The sequence below is a fragment of the Myxine glutinosa genome, chromosome 1 (assembly GCF_964187855.1).
Source record: "Myxine glutinosa chromosome 1, kmMyxGlut1.1, whole genome shotgun sequence".
Taxonomy (NCBI): Eukaryota; Metazoa; Chordata; class Myxini; order Myxiniformes; family Myxinidae; genus Myxine; species Myxine glutinosa.
Genome location: NC_136261.1, coordinates 336,581,664 through 336,606,521, shown reverse-complemented (window position 1 = coordinate 336,606,521; position 24,858 = coordinate 336,581,664).

The window sequence follows — 24,858 nt, the reverse complement described above, 5'->3', positions numbered from 1 at the left end:
GAAGAAGACGTACAGAAGAGTAACTGGATTTATTATTATTTACACACATAAGCAAAAAGGAGCAATCACGATTATGTACAGGGACATGAGACGCAGGTGACACAGTGAAAATTACTAGCTTATACAGACTTAGTTACTACCCAGGACAGAACAAACGAAGACGCAGACTCACGCGGGGAATTGCAGAGTGGATTGCTGGAAGGAGGTGTCTGGCTGGAGGGGGAGGACGGCACGGAGCTGGCTGGAGCTTGATCCCGCACGGGACGTCGGGCTGGACCTCGACGGCCGCTGATGCCACCGAGCCTGTCGTGTGCGCGGGATCACGGGTCGGAGCTGCTTGGTGGAGCCGACGCGCTGGTGGGGGGTCTGGCGGGACGGGTTCTCCTCTCTCTTTCTTGGTCCAACCACTCTTTCTCCACTGACAACTCAACGCAACCACTCAACGCATCCACTGACCACCCCGGCGACCAACTCAGCTCTTGTCATGGACCTCTCTACGCGCTCAGCTCAGCCTTTCTCTCACTTCTCTCCAGCTCATCTGCTTGTCTCCTCTCTTGGACTCATCTCTCCTTTGGGAACGCCCCGCAGCGGGTTATATAGGCCCCGCCCCTCAACCTTTTCGAACCTCCCCCAAACGTTCTCTCTCCGCCCTCTCAAGCCAAACCCCTTGTTCATGGTTGGTCGAGTGGGGCTGGCTCACTCCTCCCCTCTCTGATGAGGTGGGGACCCGCCTTTCTTCCCCAACCCTGCCTCGTGGCCAATGGTGGTTGAAGAAAACCGCCCAACATGCAGTTGGCCATTGAAATGAAATGAAAGGGGATCTACTCTTATTTCACTTGGTGCAATGGAGTATTTAAATTAATGGGAGACACGGCCTTACCCTAAGACACATAATAAGATATAAGCTACTGAACAAGGGTTTTATCGGGTCCTGCAATGTGGTGTTTCATGGAATAACTACCGAGACGCCCTTTGACCTTCACACTACAGAGGTATTTACAAGGAATCATTACATTTTACAGAGGGTGATATTTACAACAATTTACTATACAATACCACACAATAAAAAAACACAATCCTCATATCCGCAACAATATATATGTTGTTGGGGTTTTGAGAACCCCGCACTTAGTAAATTGTTGTAAATATACCCTTTGTAAATAATTCTCTGTGTAAATACCTCCATTTCATTGTTAAGGTCAAAGGTCATCCCCTAGTTCATGAACAACACGTAGTGAACCATAGGCCCTCTTCGTAGTTATTTCGTTATTATGTGTTTCAGGTAAGGCTGTGTTTCCAATAGTTGAATCTGCGTTGCATTAATCAAATCAGATAGGTCCCTTTCGTTCCCTTCAAAAGTGGTGCAAGTGGTTTGCTATACCCACAAGATGCCATTGCCATGTGTTCCATCTCGGAGGAGAAGGGGGAGGAGCCAACAGAACGGGAATGGCACGTCGTCGTCATCAGAGGTGGAGTCAGCCAGCCCTGACCGGCCAACCAGCACCGCGGTGAGCCAACCGGTAGGCGTGTTCTCAGAGCTGGCGGCTTGATACGGCCGACAGCAATAAAAGCAACTGCGAGGGACTGCTTGAGAGAGATGCGTGAGGAGGTTCAAGAGAGACGCGTGAGGAGGTTCAAGAGAGACGCGTGAGGAGGTTCATGAGAGAGGAGGGAGAGAGGAGCACCGAGCAGCTTTTTGAGCATGAGCATCGTTAGGGTGCAAGAGTCGGTGCGCTAGGATCGCCAAGACAGCGGCAACATAAACCGCGCTGCCTGCCGGGTTTTCGCCGCTGAAACCATATACGTGGGGCCGCCGCCGGCTCCTTGTTTTCCAGCCCGGAGCGTGGATTTGAGGTGGACCACCTCGCTGAGCTTTTCGTCCGAACCTGCTTCCAGCCATTTCTGCCTGCACTTCACTTTGTCATGTAAGTCAGTTGTCTGTCCTTTTTGTTGTCTGGGGTTCAATAATTAAGACTGTTTAAGGCTGCCCTGTGTATCTTCTTCTTCTTCGCCCTGTATATTACTTTCATCCTCTTCCTTTGGTTTTCTGTACATAATTTATAAATGTCTGTATTTCTTACCTTTGGTTTCTTCTTTCTCATCCGATCGCTTTAGTCCCTTCTTTTGATTGAGTACCTGTGGCACGATTCGGCCAACGCTCGGAATCGGGTTTAGTCGCTTGATAACGGCTCAGACCGCAAATTGCTAAACCGCTCGGCAAATACCATCCTGTCCGGGGTTTGAGCGGTACTTGTCTCCCTGTTTTGCGGAGGGATTGGTGAAGGTATTCGGGATAACACCTTGACCAATACCCCCAAATCATTCCCACCCAGCAAAAGAGCGTTACGAGTACCAGGACAGGTCGGACGGCCAGCTTAACAGGACAACGGGATTAACCCCCCCCCCCCCATGCTAACGGGGAGCATTCAAATGTAAGGTGTGCACAGAGGGAGCTGCAGGTGGAGGAAATGTTGAGATGGATCTTGGAGATGGCGTGAAGCTGGAAGGTGTGAAAACATTTTGCTACCTCGGAGACATGCTGAATGGAGAAGGTGGATCAGACTCGGCAATGGTTGCTCGAGTGAGATGTGCATGGAAGAAGTTTCGGGAATTGAGTGGCGTGCTGATGATGAGGGGAGTGTCGTTGAAGCTGAAGGGAAAGGTGTATGCTGCATGTGTGAGAAGTGTTATGATTTATGGGAGCGAGACATGGGTAATGAACGTAGAGCAGCAACGAAGGTTGGAAAGGGTGGAAATGCGAATGGTTCGACGGATGTGCGGAGTATCGTTGAGAGAGAGGAAGACAAATGATAAATTGCGAAAGATGATGGGAATAGAGCCTGTGATTGATGCTGTGAAGAGGAACAGGTTGAGATGGTTTGGTCATGTGTTGAGGAAGGATGAAAGTGACTGGTTGAGAAGAGTGATGGAAATGAATGTAGAAGGAAGTAGAAGACGGGGAAGACCGAGAAAGACTTGGCTAAAGATGGTGGAAGAAGAAATGTGGGCAAGGGGGTTAACAAGGAGAGATGCAGAAAATAGGGCAAAATGGAGCAGATTGTCATGGGGACCGCAAGGCTAACCCCCGCTCTAGCAGGGAAAATGGCCTTTAAAATGCATGTTGTGTTGTTGTTGTATGCTAACGGGAGTGCCGTCCCCCGGATCCGTAACAATATATATATATATATATAGATATATATATACTGTATATATATATATATATATATATATATATATATATATATATATATATATATATATATATATATATATATACAGACTTGGCATTTAATATGGAATATATTTTTTTTCTTGACTTGGGTTTACTTTCTTAAATCAGTTTATCAATCTGGTGAGTTTCTTTTACGCTTGTAAATATTCCCCTATTTTCTCCAATACTCCCCAACTTTCCCCAATCCCCCATTCCCTAGTCCCATTGCATGTAAATAACAATCAGTAGAGCCGACCTTCCCCTTATTCCCCCATTAAATGTCGTGCCCAGGTCCACCGCACCACACGTAGACAACTTTCGGACATCTTCCTAGTTATTCTTAGTCTATGTCAGTTAAGGCCTCGTTTCCATTAATTATGACTCTTCGTTGCACCAGAATGTGATTATATGGCATCAGTAGTGAGTTTAGGACCTTTCCCATACCTCCTTCCATCTTCTTCCCCAACAATTACAACAACAACAGAGGAGATGGCGGCGGAGCGGGGGAGGATGCGTCCTCACACCGGCTCGATTAGCGCCATTGACCACGCGCTCCACGGGGTTACCACGGAGGGGCTGGCTGTCAGCTCCTCCTCAAGGGCGGAGCCTGGTAACCCCCCGCACCCAATCAGAAGGGCGGACCGATTCCATCTGGGGCGGCGCTAGCGAGCCGAGGGCGTGTCACTCCCCGCCGGATATACGCGGCCACGCGCCGGATGTGACGTGAGATGCGCCCCGAGCTGGAAAAAGAAGGACCTGCGAGCGCTGAGAGAGAAAGGCCCGCCTGTGAAAGAACGTCCCCTCCGAGCGCTGTGAAACCTCCCGCATCTCTGGACCGGACCGGGTCGATTCTAACCTTTGAGCACAGGTGCACCTGGAGCCATCGCTACCCGCCTGTCCTTTCCATCAACCCCCGTGTGAGTCAGCCGTTGTCCCGTTTGCCTGTCGTCTGTTGGGGAATAATATAAGATTGTGTCTAAGTGCTTGTCTTTCTATGTTGTACCTCTAGCCCCTGTAATCTAACCTTTTCCGTAACGAATATAATCTCCTCCGGAGGTCTTGAGAACCGTATCCCTGGTGTCGTCATTTTATAACCCAGCCGGGTGTCTTCTTTTTCTTATTGAGCCAGCGTGGCGCGGCTTCGTCAACGTCGAGTATAATCGGTAACTTGTGCAGACGTGGTCATACCAAAACCGCTCGGTAAACTAACATCTAAGCCACGTCTGTAACAATATATATATATATATATACAGACTTGGCATTTAATATGGAATATATTTTTTTTCTTGACTTGGGTTTACTTTCTTAAATCAGTTTATCAATCTGGTGAGTTTCTTTTACACTTTGGTGATTTATTTGTTAAAAGAACCATGTCACTGATTGTCTGTCGCAGCAAGAAGTCAACAACAGGATTATATCACAGGTGGCGTGGCAAAATGTACGGACAGGTGCATTTGATGATTGGCTTCACAGTCGGGTATACAAGGGTTGTTGCGTTCTGTATTAGTGGAAACCAACTGCTGCACATCTCCAAAAGTTATTGCCGCTTCCTCTGGAGATGGTCCGTCAACTCGACCATGCTGTTTGTCATGGAGTGGTGGCTTTACGAAATTACGGCATGAAACAGCGTGCTATTGCTCGGCAGTATGGCATCACTCAAGGTCAGTTGTCAAAGATCCTGAAAAGAAATGCTCAGAGGGGTGTCCCTACTCCAATACCGAGGCCAGGACGTCCCCGCAGAACCACAAGGAGGGATGATCGCCAGCTGCACCGGTTAGTCCGCAATGGCCGTACCAAGTCAGCTAATCGGTTTAGGGCTGAGTGGCAGCAACTGACAAATGTGCCTGTATCCGGAAGGCTAGTCAACCAACGACTGGTTCAAGCAGGCTATCGTGCCAGGTGTCCCCTGAGAAAGCCACGCCTGACCAGACAACACCGCCAGCGCCGATTTCAGTGGGCCAGAGAGCACCGTCAATGGCAGCCAGGACACTGGAATCACGTGATCTTCAGTGACGAGTCTAGATTTCTGGTCTATCGTCAAGATGGCCGCGTCCGAGTGAGCAGACAAGTGCATGAAGCCTACAACAAAGGTTGTATAGTGCCAAGAGTGCAAGCTGGAGGTGGTGGGGTGACCGTTTGGGCTGCTTTTCATGCAGGGGGCAAAACTGACCTGGTTGTTCTGAATGGAAACCTGAACCAGTTCAAGTACAGGGCCATTCTGGAAGAAACATTGCTTCCATTTGCTCGTGCAGCCTTTCGAGGAAACTTTGTCTTCCAAGATGACAATGCACGGCCTCATCGTGCTCGCATGATCCAACACTTTCTTGCTGACCATGTTGTAGAGCATATGGAGTGGCCTGCCATGTCCCCGGATATGAATCCAACAGAGAACTTGTGGGCAGAATTAACGCATCAAGTCGACCACTTGGACTAGCAGCCGACCTCTGTGCATTAATTGCAGCAGGCTATTGTCACTGCATGGCAAGCGATTCCTGTCCAAACCTTGGCAAATCTCGTGAACAGCATGCCTCAACGTGTACGTGCTCTCCTGAATGCTCGTGGGGGTTACACGAAGTACTGAACTGTAATTTTACTGTCCATAATCACAGTCGTAATTTAACTTTTGTTTTTGTTAAAAAAAATTTGGGCTAATGGGCAAAATAAAGAGATACTTCTGGAAAACGTACAGAAGTTTAACACAGTACTGTCCGTGAATTGAGTTCGATATCAGTTTACATCACTTTCAAGGATCAATTTATTTGTTTCGAAATGTCAAATGTGGTTTTTGTTTCCTGGAAAGGTCACATTAACAAAATTTAGAATAATTTCAGCATAATTCCAATGAACTTTTGGTTCTAAGACATCTTGAAAAGTAAGTTCACCCCCACAAAAAAAGTATTCCATATTAAATGCCAAGTCTGTATGTATGTATGTATGTATGTATGTATGTATATATATATATATATATATATATATATATGTATATATATATATATATATATATATATATATGTTGGGGTTTTGAGAACCCCGCACTTCGTAAATTGTTGTAAATATACCCTTTGTAAATAATTCTCTGTGTAAATACCTACATTTCATTGTTAAGGTCAAAGGTCGTCCCCTAGTTAGTCCATGAACAACACGTAGCGAACCATAGGCCCTCTTCGTAGTTATTTCGTTATTATGTGTTTCGGGTAAGGCTGTGTTTCCAATACTTGAATCTGCGGTGCATTAATCAAATAAGATAGGTCCCTTTCGTTCCCTTCAAAAGTGGTGCGAGTGGTTTGCTATCCCCACAAGACGCCTTTGCCATGTGTTCCATTTCGGAGGAGAAGGGGGAGGAGCCACCAGAACGGGCGTGGCACGTCGTCGTCATCAGAGGTGGAGTCAGCCAGCCCTGACCGGCCAACCAGCACCGCGGTGAGCCAACCGGTAGGCGTGTTCTCAGAGCTGGCGGCTTGATACGGCCGACAGCAATAAAAGCAACTGCGAGGGACTGCTTGAGAGAGACGCGTGAGGAGGTTCAAGAGAGACGTGTGAGGAGGTTCATGAGAGAGGAGGGAGAGAGGAGCACCAAGCAGCTTTTTGAGCACGAGCATCGTTAGGGTGCAAGAGTCGGTGCGCTAGGATCGCCAAGACAGTGGCAACATAAACCGCGCTGCCTGCCGGGTTTTCGCCGCTGAAACCATATACGTGGGGCCGCCGCCGGCTCCTTGTTTTCCAGCCCGGAGCGTGGATTTGAGGCGGACCTCCTCGCTGAGCTTTTCGTCCGAACCTGCTTCCAGCCATTCCTGCCTGCAATTCACTTTGTCGTGTAAGTCAGTTGTCTGTCCTTTTTGTTGTCTGGGGTTCAATAATTAAGACTGTTTAAGGCTGCCCTGTGTATCTTCTTCTTCTTCGCCCTGTATATTACTTTCGTTTCCCTTCCTTTGGTTTTCTGTACATAATTTATAAATGTCTGTATTTCTTACCTTTGGTTTCTTCTTTCTCATCTGATCGCTTTAGTCCCTTCTTTCGATTGAGTACCTGTGGCATGATTCGGCCAACGCTCGGAATCAGGTTTAGTCACTTGATAACGGCTCAGACCGCAAATTGCTAAACCGCTCGGCAAATACCATCTTCTCCGGGGTTTGATCGGTACTTGTCTCCCTGTTTTGCGGAGGGATTGGTGAAGGTATTCGGGATAACACCTTGACCAATACCCCTAATCATTCCCACCCAGCAAAAGAGCGTTACAAGTACCAGGACCGGTCGGACGGCCAGCTTAACAGGACAAGGGGATTAACCCCCCCATGCTAATGGGAGTGCCGTCCCCCGGATCCATAACAATATATATATATATATATATATTGTTACAGACGTGGCTTAGATGTTATTTACCGAGCGGTTTTGGTATGACCACGTCTGCACAAGTTACCCGATTATACCCGAACGTTGACTAATCGCGCTACGCTAGATCAATGAAGGAAAAGGCACACAGCTGGGATTCAAATGACACGACACCAGGGTTCAGTTCTCAAGACCTCCGGAGGAGGTTATATTGTTACGGAAGGTTAGATTACAACTACAAGAGGGACAGCATAGTAAGATAAGCACTTAGACACACTCTTATATTATTCCCAACAGACGACAGATAAACGGGACAAAAGGCTGACTCACACGGGGTTTGATGGCTAGGAAAGGCAGGATCGATGGCTCCAGGTGCACCTGGGCTCAAAGGTCAGAATCGACTCGGTCCGGTCCAGAGATGCGGGGAGGTATTCAGCGCTCGTACGTGGCAATTTCTCTCTCCAGGCTGGGGGCGCATCTGACCTCACATCCGGTGAGTCCTTCGTATCTCCGGCGGGGAGTGACACGCCCTCGGCTCGTTAGCTCCGCCCCAGATGGAATCGGCACGTCGCCTCTCATTGGGTGCGTGCGGGGGGGTTACCGGCTCCGCCCTTGACGGGGGACTGACAAGGAGCCCCTTCGTGGTAACCCCGTGGAGCGCATGGTCCGGCGCGCATTGTCAATGGCGGCTAACCGAGCCGGTGTGATGACGCACACTCCCCCCGCGCAGCGTCGTTGTTGTTGTAATTGTTGTTGTAGTTGTAGTTGTAGTTGTAGTTGTTGTTTGGGGAAGAAGATGGAAGGAGGTATGGGAAAGGTCCTAAACTCACTACTGGTGCCATATAATCACATTCTGGTGCAACGAAGAGTCAGAATTAATGGAAAGGAGTCCTTAACTGACATAGACTAAGAATAACTAGCAAGATGTCCGAAAGTTGTCTACGTGTGATGCGGTGGACCTGGGCACGACATTTAATGGGGGAAAAAGGGGAAGGTCGGCTCTACTGATTGTTGTTTACAGACAATGGGACTAGGGAATGGGGGATTGGGGATAGTCGGGGAGTATTGGGGAAATAGGGGAATATTTACAAGCGGATATGGAGGCCAAATTCCATATTCGCAACAATATATATGTACAGACCTGGCATTTAATACGGATTTTTTTTTTTGACTTGGGTTTACTTTCTTAACTCAGTATATCAATCTGGTGAGTTTCTTTTACACTTTGGTGATTTATTTGTTAAAAGAACCATGTCACTGATTGTCTGTCGCAGCAAGAAGTCAATAAAAGGATTATATCACAGGTGGCGTGGCAAAATGTACGGACAGGTGCATTTGATGATTGGCTTCACAGTCGGGTATACAAGGGTTGTTGCATTCTGTATTAGTGGAAAACAACTGCTGCACATCTCCAAAAGTTATTCCCGCTTCCTCTGGAGGTGGTCCGTCAACTCGACAATGCTGTTTGTCATGGAGTGGTGGCTTTACTAAATTACAGCATGAAACAGAGTGCTATTGCTCGGCAGTATGGCATCACTCAAGGTCAGGTGTCAAAGATCCTGAAACGAAATGCTCAGAGGGGTGTCCCTACTCCAATACCGAGGCCAGGACGTCCCCGCAGAACCACAAGGAGGGATGATCGCCAGCTGCACCGGTTAGTCCGCAATGGCCGTACCAAGTCAGCTAATCGGCTTAGGGCTGAGTGGCAGCAACTGGCAAATGTGCCTGTATCCAGAAGGCTAGTCAACCAACGACTGGTTCAAGCAGGCTATCGTGCCAGGCGTCCCCTGAGAAAGCCACGCCTGACCAGACAACACCGCCAGCGCCGATTGCACTGGGCCAGAGAGCACCGTCATTGGCAGCCAGGACACTGGAATCACGTGATCTTCAGTGACGAGTCTAGATTTCTGGTCTATCGTCAAGATGGCCGCGTCCGAGTGAGCAGACAAGTGCATGAAGCCTACAACAAAGATTGTATAGTGCCAAGAGTGCAAGCTGGAGGTGGTGGGGTGACCGTTTGGGCTGCTTTTCATGCAGGGGGCAAAACTGACCTGGTTGTTCTGAATGGAAACCTGAACCAGTTCAAGTACAGGGCCATTCTGGAAGAAACATTGCTTCCATTTGCTCGTGCAGCCTTTCGAGGAAACTTTGTCTTCCAAGATGACAATGCACGGCCTCATCGTGCTCGCATGATCCAACACTTTCTTGCTGACCATGGTGTAGAGCATATGGAGTGGCCTGCCATGTCCCCGGATATGAATCCGATGGAGAACTTGTGGGCAGAATTAACGCATAAAATCGACCACTTGGACCAGCAGCCGACCTCTGTGCATTAATTGCAATCAGGCTATTGTCACTGCATGGCAAGCGATTCCTGTCCAAACCTTGGCAAATCTCGTGAACAGCATGCCTCAATGTGTACGTGCTCTCCTGAATGCTCGTGGGGGTTACACGAAGTACTGAACTGTAATTTTACTGTCCGTAATCCCAGTCGTAATTTAACTTTTGTTTTTGTTAAAAAAATTTTTGGCTAATGTGCAAAATAAAGAGATACTTCTGGAAAACGTACAGAAGTTTAACACAGTACTCTCCATGAATTGAGTTCGATATCAGTTTACATCACTTTCAAGGATCAATTTATTTGTTACGAAATGTCAAATGTGGTTTTTGTTTCTTTTAAAGGTCACATTAACAAAATCTAGAATAATTTCAACATAATTCTAATGAACTTTTGGTTCTAAGACATCTTGAAAAGTAAGTTCACCCCCACAAAAAAAATATTCCATATTAAATGCCAAGTCTGTATATATATATACACAGTCACGTGAAAAAGTAAGTACACCCCATGTAAAGTTTTGACTTTTTCAACATATTTCAACATACAGCTATTTGATCTTCATTTCAACAATATTGATAGATAAAGGTGACATAATATAACAAATATCATGAAACATTTACATTTTGTCGTCCATTGTATAATTTAAATAAACATAAATGCAAATTTCGCATGTGGAAAAAGTAAGTACTGGCATATATATATATATATATATATATATATATATATATATATATATATATATATATATAGTATATATATATATATATATATATATATATATATATATATATATATATATATATATATATATATATATATATATATATATATATATATATATATATATATAATAATAATAATAATAATAATAATAATGCTGGCACGACGGAATCGATCCCGCAGGTGACTTCGGACCATCTGCCTGTCCTGCCTTGCAGTGGTGACTCTTGGCCTCCCTGATCGAGGTCTGTCATCTGCAGGGTTGTGGAGGGTGTCTCTGTCCACCAGGGCCGATATCGTCTGGTGTGAACAGCCAAGGCGACGTGCCACCTCACGGTAGCTCAGTCCGCCTTGCAGCATGCCCAGGGCACGCTGCCGTTGATCCCTTGACAATCGTGGCATGTTGATTGAAATGCCCATTTTGCACTGGCCTTTTTAAAGCCAATATCAAGACATCACGTGCAGCTCATTAAAATCATCCCGTACCCCTTGGCTAATCACTGACAGTCAAAACGGCTGTTCAACAGCTGTGCTATGAAGTGACCATTGAAGGTTCAAGTGACCATCGGTGACCGTTTTGTCTGACAGTGAGGACACTATTGTCCACAAATAAGTTCACACATTAACTACACGCAGTGTTATTGTTGATATTTAAAGGTTTCAAAGGTGGTAAGTTTCTTTTGCGTTTCAGTATATTTATAGGTATAGTCGATGACGTGCAGTAACATCATCCGTACACAAAACTTTTTCGCGGGTTGCGGCAGTGGACGTCATCCGTACTCAAAGGCTTAATGTCTCAATGTACTCTGAAATTAAGCATAGAACAAATAAGCAATTGGAGATAAAAAAAAGAAATCATAGAATCATTTTGTTTAACAAAATTTAATTTAAATTTTTGACTCAACAAAGTAGCCACCTTTTGCATATATAACCGCCGAACACACTCGTGGCATTCTTTCTAAAATGGAAATCAAATATTGTTTGGGAAGTTCTTCCCAACACCGTTGCAGAAGTTCCCACAAATGCGTTGCACTTGTAGGTTGCTTTGCTTTCACCCTTCTGTCCAGGTCATCCCAAACCAGCTCGATGGGGTTTAAGTCTGGAGACTGTGCTGGCCATTCCATGATTTGAAGCCTTCTGTCTTGTTCTTTTCCTCAAAGGTAGTTTTGACATATTGCAGGACTTTCTTTTCGAGAAATTGCAAAGAAAGCCAAGGTGTCAGTGAGTACAGTTTCCTACACCATCAAAAGGCACTTAGAAAATGGAAGAAACTCTGACAGGAAGAGGTCTAGCAGACCCAAAGCCACAACAGAATCAGAAGTCAAGTTTCTGAGAGTCAACAGCTTGCGTGATAGGCAGCTCACAGGACAACAGCTTCAGGCACAGCTGAACACTGGTCGAAGTAAGTGTTACGTACTCCTCCCCAAACCCCAGTCACGGTGTACCTCCGAGCCCCGAGAGGAGTCACAGCAGAAAGATGTGTTATTCTGTATGTCAAAGATCAATGGTGAAGCCACTCCAATTGTTACCAACAAACAAATATTGTATTAAGATCACACAAGAATAACAGTACAACAACAATAGTAATCAATTGTACAACCAATATATATTTCCTATAATGGTACCATCAGGTTCGTACAATATAACTCACTGTGCTCCAAGTGAGCGAAAAGAAGAACATTCCCCAATGTCTCTATTCCGGCATCAAGCCCAAGTCGATCCGCTCCAGCGATCGTCAGAACGATGTCCAATCGAGACCAGAATCCCGTTCGGATGACAGTCACATTCACGCGGCCAAAGCTGCGCAAAGGCGCCCTCAAGGCGACTGGGAAATCCAAAGGCGCCCTCCAGGCGACTGGGAAATCACACCCTCGGGTATGGACATTTCACGGCTCCAAATCGGCGAACCGCTGATTTACCTTCAAAATCTACGTTACACACACACACCAGTTAAACGTCTGGATGCGGTGAAAATGGTTGAAGCGAAGCGAAAAACCTTGAGCGATGCGCAAAGCACGCGAGTCAAAATGGCCGATGGCCCGTTCTCGAGGCGTAACGGCACGACGATGATTCTCCTCAGAATCCACCGCAAAACCTGACACGCAGGTTGATCTGTCACAGTGATAACTCTGTCGCAAGAATCCCTTTCCCGGGAAACCCAATGTTCGCTAGTGACCTCCCGTTCGCCAGCGTTTGCTCCAGAACTCGAAGCAGCTCGGCTTTCTTGTCGAACTCACTCGCTCCGCCTTCTTTTCCTCCTCTTCCTCTTCTTCGTCGTCGTCGTCCGGTTCGGGTTTCATTTAAAACATTAACTTTTTTACATTTTGAAAATAGTAACCTCTATCTCCCTTAAACGACAACAATAATAGTACATGGAATCAAAAATGTTTACAGTGGATGAAAACCACAACAACGGAAATGATTAATCCGTAACACTTCCCCCCCTCAAGAAAGAAAGTTTGAACAAAGTGAAAACTTTCTTTGCAGGCAAAAACTCTTTAACAAACAAAAGTAAAACTCACACCCGAATCATCAATTCCCGTGTGCAACGATTAATTAATATTTCCTAAAATAAAGCAACAAAACTTCCAAACAACCTACAGAAATTTCCAAAGTTAGTTCACTCTGGACAAAGCATCAGCAACGACATTGTCCCTGCCCTTTACATACTTAATTTCCAAGTTGAACTCCTGCAAAGCCAAACTCCATCTCATCAACCTCTGGTTTCTATTTTTCATTTTTTGAATGAAGGTTAAGGGGTTGTGATCAGTGAAGACTTTTATAGGAAAGGTAGTAGTTCCCAGATACACCTCATAATGCTGAAGCGCTAGCAGGAGAGCAAGGGACTCTTTTTCCACAGTGGCATAATTTGCCTGATGTTTGTTAAACTTTCTGGAGTAGTAGCACATCGGGTGATCCACTCCATCCTCATCTTCCTGTAATAGAACTGCCCCAGCCCCTACATCACTTGCATCAATGGCCAACTTGATAGGTGCTTGAAAATCCGGGGCTGCTAGGGCAGGAGAGCTCATTAATATTGCTTTGACATGGGCAAAGGCAGCCTGACATTTGTCATCCCAAACAAACTTGGTCTCTTTCCTCAGCAAATTCGTTAAAGGGGCTACCACATCAGAAAAATTCCTGCAGAACCACCGGTACCAACCAGCCATACCCAAGAATCTCATAAGCTCCTTCTTCCCTTTTGGAACTTGGAAGCGATCAATGGCTTCTATATTGGCTGTCACCGGTTGCACCTGACCCTGACCTACTACATGGCCAAGGAACACCACCTGTGCCTTTAGAAACTCACTCTTAGATAAGTTGATGGTCAACCCTGCCTCGGTCAGTTTCTTGAAAAATGCATGGATTTGTTTAATATGATCTTCCATGGTCATGGTGTGGATGATGACATCATCCAGATAAGCCTCCACCCCCTCAAGGTCTGCAATAAGCTTATTAATCAGCCGTTGAAATGTAGCAGGCCCGTTTTTCAATCCAAAGGGAAGAACCTTGTACTGATACAACCCATTTGGTGTGACTAAAGCCGAGATTCCCTTGGCTCTATCAGTAAGAGGAATCTGCCAATACCCTTTCAGCAATTCAAACTTAGTTACAAATTTCGCTGGGCCTATTCTATCAATACAGTCATCAATCCTCAGGATGGGATATGAGTCGGTCTTGGTACTGTAATCTTCTGATCCCTAAAAGTCGCGGTATCAGATTTGTCCCCATAGTCATCTCTCGGCTGCCTCCATGAATATTTGTTCTCCGCACCTGATTTACCATAACTCCACCTGGCTAACTCTAGGCGGGAAGTTAGGTTTGTGGAACCCCATCCTGTGTGTCAAGGCATAGTCATCTGCCACGGTTGCTGCCTCGTACAACTCTGGTACTTTCTTTTCATCCAGATGTACTTTAATGTCCGCGTGGACACACTGCTTGAATTTCTCCACCAAGATCAATTGTCGTAACAGGTTGAAGTCTTTCCCAATCCCCTTCGAGTCACACCACCGATCAAACATGGTTTCCTTCATTCTGGCAAACTCCACACGGGTCTCACTCTCCCTCTACCTGGCATTCCTGAATTTTTGCCGGTAAGCTTCAGGGACCAATTCATAGGCTTTGAGAATGGTTTTCTTCACTATCTCATAATCTGCACATTGGTCAATCGGTAAAGCGGCTTTGATATCTTGAGCTTTACCCACCAAAACACTTTGCACTAACATAGTCCAGGACCCCGTAGGCCATTTTAGCATTTGAGCCACTTTCTCAAAGTGTAAAAAAAACTTGGCTACCTCCTTTTCATTGAAGGGTGGAACCAGCCTCACATGCCAACCAACATCCCAAGTGTTCTGACTAGTTGTCGAACTAGCCGGCATGGATACTACTTCTCTCCATTCTCCCATTAATTCCAGCTCCTTGAGTTTAAGTTCCTTCTGATACTCCATGTCACGTTCCTTTAACTCCCTTTCGGCTCTCCTTTCCTCTGCTCTTTCCTCTGCTTTTCTTTCTACTTCAGCTCTCCATTCCTCTGCTCTTCTCTCCTCGAGTTCTCGTTCCTGTTCTACTTTTCTTTCCCCGAGTTCCCTTTTAGCTCTCCTTTCCTCTGCTCTTCTCTCCTCGAGTTCTCGTTCCTGTTCTGCTCTTCTTGCCTCGAGTTCCTTTTCTGCTTTCCTTTCCTCTGCTTTTAACCTTTCCTGGCTCTGCAGTTTCATCTCCATTTTCCAGAGCTCCACATTTTCTTTTTCCTCGGGTAACCATCCAAGGCTACCTCTTTCCATTTTCCTTGTCCCACCAGAGATTCTACCACCAAGGTCTGCATCTCTGCTTTCTTCATATGACCTCAGACCTCCAAGTTAAAATATTTGGCCAATATCAAGAGTTCCGATCTTTTTAACGCTTGGAACTGTGCCTCATTAGGGGACGCTGCAAACTTTTCTGCATCAAACACCATGGTGACTATCAGTTAACACCTGTTAACCTTCACACAAAAATTTCAAATTTTTTTTTTTGAAAAATTTGGGAATGTTAGAAAAATTCCAAAATACGGGAATTTTGGGAATGTTAGGGAATTCAATCCCAGACGAATGTTAGGGAATTTAATCCCGGACGAGCCCCCAATTTCTTTTACGTATTCCTCCCCAAACCCCGGTCACGGTGTACCTCCGAGCCCCGAGAGGAGTCACGGCAGAAAGATGTGTTATTCTGTATGTCAAAGATCAATGGTGAAGCCACACCAATTGTTACCAACAAACAAATATTGTATTAAGATCACACAAGAATAACAGTACAACAACAATAGTAATCAATTGTACAACCAATATATATTTCCTATGATGGTACCATCAGGTTCGTACAATATAACTCACTGTGCTCCAAGTGAACGAAAAGAAGAACATTCCCCAATGTCTCTATTCCGGCATCAAGCCCAAGTCGATCCGCTCCAGCGATCGTCGGTACGATGTCCAATCGAGACCAGAATCCCGTTCAGATGACAGTCACAGTCACGCGACCAAAGCTGCGCAAAGGCGCCCTCAAGGCGACTGGGAAATCCAAAGGCGCCCTCCAGGCGACTGGGAAATCACACCCTCGGGTATGGACGTTTCACGGCTCCAAATCAGCGAACCGCAGATTTACCTTCAAAATCCACGTTACCCACACACACACCAGATAAACGTCTGGATGCGGTGAAAATGGTTGAAACGAAGCGAAAAACCTTGTGCGGTGCGCAAAGCGCGCGAGTCAAAATGGCCAACGGCCGGTTCTCGACGCGTAACGGCACGACGATGATTCTCCTCGGAATCCACTGCAAAACCTGACATGCAGGTTGATCTGTCACAGCGATAACAACTCTGTCGCAATAATCCCTTTCCCGGGAAACACGAAGTTCGCTATTGACCTCCCGTTCACCAGCGTTTGCTCCCGAACTCGAAGCAGCTCGGCTTTCTTGTCGAACTCACTTGCTCCGCCTTCTTTTCCTCCTCTTCCTCCTCTTCGTCGTCGTCGTCCGGTTCCGGTTTCATTTAAAACATTAACTTTTTTACCTTTTGAAAATAGTAACCTCTATCTCCCTTAAACGACAACAATAATAGTACGTGGAATCAAAAATGTTTACAGTGGATGAAAACCACAACAACGGAAATGACGAATTCCGTAACATAAGCAAGTTTCAGTTTCAACTGTAAAGAGGAGACTTCGAGCTGCAGGTTTGACAGGTCGAGTGGCAGTAAGAAAGCCATTGCTAAGATGGAAAAATAAGAAAAAGAGGCTTGCCTGGGCCATGAAGCACTGCCAGTGGACTACTGAAGACTGGAAGAATATTTGATTTCCATTGTAGAAAGAATGCCACGAGTGTGTTCGGCGGTTATATCTGCAAAAGCTGGCTACTGTTCCGCTGGCTACTCTGAGTCAAAAATTTAAAATAAATTTTGTTAAACTGTTCCTCTTCTCACGTTAAAGAGCCTTCCAAAATGACTGATGAAAGACCCCCCTTGAAGGTGTCCAATTACTGAATTACTTTCATTTTCTTACAGATGTGGAATTGTAATGGGTTGCAAGAGAATATAATCGGTCTGTTTTTGGCATGATCCAAATTCTGGTGTCTCAGAAAGTTTCAAATTTGCTCAGAATGCCTTGTGTTACCTCAAAAAACCAAAGGCTACATGAGTTGCATGTGCTGAATAATTGTTGCACGAGGCTGTTATGTTATGTGGAAACTTGCAAATAATGTGTTCTGCTTATCCCTCATGTCAAAAAGGCATTCAAAATGAACAGTCCATTGTGATCGGTTTTTTATGGCAGATTATATATGTGTAGTGCCTTTAGAAAGGAAGTACTCACACCCCTTGAATTTTTCACATTTTTCTGTGTTTCAGCCTGAACTTTTTCATGAATTAAATTGAGATAATTTTTTTTGGCACTGATCTATGCATAACACCCCTATAATGTCAGTGGAATTTTTCTTTCAGAAATTTTTTAGATAGTTTCCTCTTCCCGCTCTCCGGTCAATCACAGGAATTTAAAATTGAGGGTCTCACCTCGCAAGTCAAACTCAGTGGGAGGTAGGGCCGAGGAACAAGAGGTCACGTGTCATAACTACATTGCCATTTGGTAGAGAGCATACCTCCATCAGACTGAACAGTTTACGTTTTGTATCCCACTGATAGGCCGAAACGGCATGAACCAAAATCGAATTAGATTGTTCTTATGACTTATTCAACTCATCCACCAAGTTTTGTCATCCACAACGTTTTGAAATATCGTGCTACATATCGTTTTTGTCCCTATCACTCAATGGTGAAGAATGACTTAAAAAAAAAAATCTGATCCGGATTCGAATCTTCTCCAAAATTGAATAAATTCTTCCTTGTCACACAGCCAACCTCTCCACCAAGTTTCGTCCGAATACGTCCACAACGTTTTGAGATATCCTGTTCACAAACAGACAAACAAACAGACAGGGGTGAAAACATAACCTCTGTTGTAGAATTTCGTGTATGACTCACAGGACTCCAATGACCGGACACAGGTTACAAAAGGTCTAGTTTATTAAACTGTATTCACTTCATCCAATTACCAAAATGATACCGCATAATATAATGGATCAGGTTAACTCTTTTCGCTGGTCCTTCTCGTTCATCCGACACTCCCGTTCGGTCAGCGCTTCACGTAGCAAGTACTCGTTCATTCCATCGTTCCGTCGGGCAGGGCTTCTGAGGACAAGTCTACTTTACTCAACGTTTGCTCTCGTTATATCGCCAAACTGGACTTAATCTCCTCTCCGCTAATGTCCCGAGGTCATGCATCGCACCGAGTCCTGGCATCAGCTCGCTCCCCTCCTGCTGTGATTTCCATTTACACAGCAGGGGGGGTGCTCTAGCCTGGGGCCTTGACCAGGTGTTTCAAGAGATTACATTGTTCATACACATTCTGACACTCATTTACAAACTCGTCTTTAACAGAGTTTGCATGTAAAATGTATCTGCTTTGTTACCAGGTTAATTAATAAGTTACCAGGGCCAATCAATATGTTACACTGAGTTACACTTCCACAATTCCCTCATCTTTTTGTTTTTGTTTATATTAACCATTAATCTAAACATCAATATAAGTAAACAATCAATCACTACTAGTAAACATCATTCCAAGTATAAGTAAATAATCAATCACTTTGGTAATCAAATTCCCTTAGGCATACACCGTCATCCTGCAAGAATCACAAAACATTTCGTTGGTCATTGACTTCTTCCATATCGTTCAATCTATTGCATTTGCATCACAAATATATTTTCAAAACAACACTTCACCATCACCAAGATACAACAATTTCACTTCATTTTCAAGTTTTGTACAGCATCTGCACCATCTGGCAAAAAACGTTTGCCTCCACACAAATGTTGACTTTGTTTGAAAGGAAGGGCTGATCACTTGTGTTTGAATCCAGGTATGAAACATTTTCTCCTAATGTCTTCATAGCTCCTGCACTACTTCGTGTAGGATTTCGCTGTTGTGGTAACACTGCGGAGTCATAGACTGACCCTTCTCTCCATGTAGCATTCTTGCCACTTTTTGCTGTGAACCATGATTGGCCAGCAAGATGTGGAACAGGGATGCCGGATGCATCCACACTGATGTTGGGACCATGGTGTTCAGGTCATTCATGGTCCTTACCAGGAGCAACCAGCAGAATCGTGCACAGCTGTTGTGACAAGGGCACAGCCGTTTTTGCAGCTCCATGCTGGTTCCCCGGACGTTGGTGAAGTAATAACATATGTCCCCGCATTTCACAGAGGTTGCAGGTAAAATGTCGTTGTCCTGCAACTTCTGATGTGGTGAATGTTCGAAGTCTTCGAACAAGAGTAAGTGATCGCCTTTCTTTCATATGTTGCAGTGTGATCCAGGCAAATGGTCACATAAATTTCCTTGGTGAAGGTAAGCATTCATCTCCAAGTTACACGGGAGAATGTCTTCATCATTCTTTGAGAAAGAGGGTGTATGCCACGATTAACTTCATTTTTTAGCCACAAATTTTCTTTCTCGAACTTCTTCCCAATTCCGTTAGCAATCCCTCCAAAATGTGATCTCGTCTTATCTTTATGCTCAGTCATATCTGAATCTGCTTTCCGCACACACTGAATCAGATAGGGTACATCTTACCATGAAATCAGCATAATCATGTATATCTTCCGACAGTTTCACATTCAACAATTTGTTGTTTTTCCTTAACTCAAAAAGTTATATTCATTTATATGCGTCACACAAATAATATTCAATCAGGTATGTATTTTATTACTAAACTAAGAATAGCATTGTATATGATTACAATCACAAACGGGAATACCTAATTCCCAACAACAATTTTCCCAAACCAACAAATTAAGCATAATGTATTATTACCATAATTCCTCTCCACTTTTTCTTTTCCCTCTTTTTTTTTTTTTTTTTTTTTTTTTAACAGTGTGTCACTCGTGGTGATATGAGTTCATTGATATTGTAATTGACACAACTCATAACATTGTCGTTATGCCATTATCTTAATTCTACTGTTTATGTTGCCATAAAAGTCTTCCTTTTCTGGTTCCACATTTCTTTCCTCATTTGTCACTTCATGCGTTATCATCGTGTTGTTGGTTACCTTATTCAAACACACCGTCACTAAGGCTTTCAAGCAAGCCACCACTAAAACAATTGCCAATATAACTACTAAACCAACAAACAAGTCTGCTACTCCTTGTATATGTTCATACCTATGACATAGTTATATGTCGATGACATTTAACATTATATACCAAACTAACAAGCTTCCTAAAAGGTAAATAAAGAAAATCCCTTAATATGTAACATAATCAGATTATTTGTCTTACCCTGATCCCCCTATCTCCCGGGGTTGAACTCAATCCCCTGATCATGAGTGTAGTTGTGATACATATTTTTTTTTTTTTTTTTTTTTTCACTCATGCTGTATTAATATCAGCAGGTAATTGTATGTCATGTAGGCAAATAAATGTCACTATTCCAAGTAGGAATATCACATGTTGAAAATGTAATGTTTATCAATGCTAGGGGTGTTAAAATGTAATTTAAATGACTGTAAATCACGACTATCATTTTTCTACCACTGAATGTTCTGCTGGGCTGCTAGGTGCAGCCTCATTTTCTGTGGGATCGTCCACCTTAGCCCCATGTGCTTGCTTGCAATGAGAGGCATGAATCCAACTTTCTATTTTGGGTCCATATTTGTTTCTATTCTTATCAATCTCCTATGGTTTATCAATTCGTTCCAAGATACCGCAACCAAAGGTTTTAACTAAAGCTCTACCAAACTATTTCCAATTTGAACAAAAATGCCAGTGAAACAATGATTTGAAGGATTAACTTCAAGGGGTCAATAAATTTATTCTATAGCCAGATCTAATTTTCCCATCCAATAGTTTGCCTTGCCACATGTCATATTATAACACCTTAATAAACCTTCGAAAAAATGTTTCCCATCTCAACAAATTTCCTTTTTTTTTACAAATAGCCATGTGTAACTTACGTATTTAACTACAATTTCCTCTCAATTTGTTTGGCCTAACTGGCCGCAAAAGTGGCTGCCAGCATGCAGTACCGTTTTTTATCTACCAAGGAAGTGTTCCACACAAGACCTCTACCAAAATGTTGTTTGTAAAAACAAATCTGGGATTTCTGATTACATGGATGCACACTCTCAGGACATTTTCAGGCTGCTGTTAACAATCCACTACGATGACTTAATTCCTTTACCCACAATCAAATAATTAGTACAAATTGAGGATATTATCCCTATCACATTCTTTTATAGATTCATTATGTTGGATCTAATTTTTTCCAATAATTTTCCACTGCTGTAAGGCGGAACAATAGCTCTCATAAGTCTTAGTAATATCGTACTTAATTTGCCCAGCAGAGAATAATTTATTTACTATCCTTTCTCATCTGTTAACCAGTGACTTTGTTTAAACTCCAGAACTGAAAACCCACAATAGTTCAAACCAGCAAAATTTTCTTTACTCTTTTCCCATATCATCTATGCCTAAAACACATCCATACATACAGCACAATTTATATGCTGATAAAATTCAAGTTTATATATATAAAATCCATGAGCAGAGTATTCTGGGAAGTCAGTGTAAGACCTCTCCCAAATTTGGATGATTTTGTACTTCCTCATTTCCTTTTATGAAGCTCATATCCATAAATAGATGTTATTCTCATATACATTCTATCAAAAATGGAATCCCAAAATTACTCACAATTTTACTATTAATTAATGGCTGCTCATAACCCAGCACATCAAATTTTTTATATTCCATTTCCCTTGACAAAAGAGATAATGTTCATAATCAAATTATATTTCTATTTTATTTTACGGATTCTCTGGATATTCAATCCCATCCACATATCCCAATCCCATCCACATATAACTATCCATTTCCAGACAGGCACACTGTCGGTGTCAACAATCTTGTAAGATTGATACACAAAAACACACACACACATGCATTATGCATATTTGTTTGCGTTGGAACCATTATTTACAGATCAGATGGGTGTCAATTTTATTTCAATTTCATAAAATTTGTCAATCAAATTCAAAATGCTTATAGACAAATGAACCAAAAGTCCATTCTTAGAAAACCTTTATGATGTCAAATTGAAATTACCCTTTCTGCCTTCACAATAATCTATCCAAATTTTGACTACACACCCATTTGCATGTCAGTCGACCATTGACCTATCAATTGTGCGGAACAATAGTCCGAAATTCCCACCTGATCATCATGTGACTCTTGTTACTTGGTTTGCCAACAATTGCAACGCAATTGTTCCAAACTTTGTAAATTTAAAATTGCTGTGCCCAAAATAGAAGATCCAATTTTGGCATTTGATCAATTAATTATTAATTTGTTAACAAGCAAAAAGAAAAATGAATCATTCTTGCTCTGAAAGCTTTTCAGACACAAGAATCATCGACAGTTATTCATGTTTGTCCAGTAATCTAATTTGTTGAGGCCAATCGTCATTTGGGATTTGTCGCAATGAAGGCCTAATCATTGTCTGAGGTATCGGTCAGCACTGGTACCCTTGATCTTGGTTTCTTTGTCCTTGGTTTCTTTGTCCTTGGTTTCCCTGTCGAAATTGTCTTCTGCTCAGATATGGGCATCTCCTTATCCAGTGTCCCATCTCTCCACAGTTGAAGCACCGGCTTCTGTCGTTACCTGGGCTGTGCACCTGTGCACTTGTATTGCTGGGCTGCATCTCTACATCCCTGAGTTGCCACTGCAATCTCTCGTTATCTCCTGAAACACGAAAAAATTCTCTGTACCGTCCTTTTTGGGGAGACAACTGGAAATCAGATGGGACAACTGTCACTTTCATTCCTAATTTCGAGGGCAGTTGTGCATTTGTCTCCTCCACTGTATCCTGTATCCTTTTTATTTTAAATTCTACATCCGTTATCTGTTCTTGCTGTTCCCATTGTCTGGATTCACCATCCCAAAGATGGAATGCAAGCCAGTCTACCGTTAGATTCTGTCTCTTTCTGGCTTTCAATCTTTGTTCTAATCTTTCCAATCGACTTCGCTCAACTGTACCATCTCTTGGAAACTCCTCATCATGTCCCTTTGTCCACAAATACTAATTCTCGACCTGCCTTATAGCTTCGGCACCATAACGGTCGTACATATGATGTGTACAAGTACCTTTTTTGTGGAATCTCTGGTTGTCCTTGTGTATTCTTGTAGGCTCCATTTCCCATTCTGCCTTTTATCAAAGTAGCGTTGGATGTGTTGTAGTTTGTTCCTCTAAAGCTTCACTCGTACCTCCAGGAAGGGTCTCTCCACCTGTTCACACGGTGATTTCCAGAGAATCTCCCTCAGCTGTGGCTTTTGCACAATCCAATCTCACAGATCAGTATTTGCAGATGAGCCGGAGGGTCAGTATGAAATGGGTGAATCCTCAGGTGTCCGCTCTGTTTGACGGGGAAATCACACAATGGTAACCGCACATATATATCTGTATATAAACTCACCACCTTGCTCAATTTTCCCAGGTTGTCTCCACATTGATAATATCTCGCAAAGATATCAAAGCTTCTTTCTTGAGACCGCATTTTCATTAATCAAACAATCAATATATTCAATTCAATTTATTCAGTTCAATTTATTCAGTTAAATTTATTCAATTAAATTCAATCAATTAGATTCAATCAATTAACAATTCAATCAATTATTCAATTTCAATTAATTCATCAATATTCATCAATAAATCAAATTAATCATTTTGGATGACTCCTTGCATAAGCCCTTTCCCCAATGATGTCAGGACAGGTCCATCCATTGACTGAGATCGAATCTCATCGGTCGTCACCTCTGGTTCGTACCTCATGTTAATTGATGAATCACCGTCCTGTCCTAGGGTCATATCTGACATATTTCCCCATTTTGCCTGGTCTCCACAAATTTTCTTTGCAACCACTAAAGGCAACTCATCCTTCATTCGTGAGACAGCCAAAATGGATGGCAGATATTAAAGTTCATTGGGAAAAACATCTCATCATTTTTCTTTTAATAGTATCCAAAATCTCTTGGCAATATAAATTTCGTAAAACTCCTGAAATAAGACTGTAAAATTTCTTCAATCATGCTAAATTTTGAAACTCCATCGCTTGTAATACCCAATTTATCCCATAGGGCTTGAAAGTTCTTTCCCAAGTTCATGCAGCATTCTGCATTTGAACCCTATGATATCATTCATAATAATCATCATGATTTTATAGTCATGGTCCTATCATAATCATCTATTTAAAACGAACATTTCCTTTATCACCACAGCTATGTGGTATAATCAACAATAGAATAAAACTGTACATAGCAACAGGCTACCTCATGGCCACTTAGTATACCTATTGACAATAAGTCATAACAATATCGAATAATCACTGAACAATTCAAAAATCGCTTCCACTGCTCCAGCCGCAGCATTCGTCATTTTGTTTGCTCATCCGCATGACCAAAACGAAATAAAGGGAGCTCAACCATTACACAGCGCTTTTAATGGCGCATGCCATAGAAACTCAACGCAATTTCGACTCAGCCAGAAAACGAGCAAATTTTGCAGGATGTTAACTGGAATTAGTCGTGAAAATATATCCAAAATACACAAAAAATACACATCCACAAAATAAACAACAAACCCAAACAAACCCAAGGTCGACCCTCTTACACAGTAAATTACATCA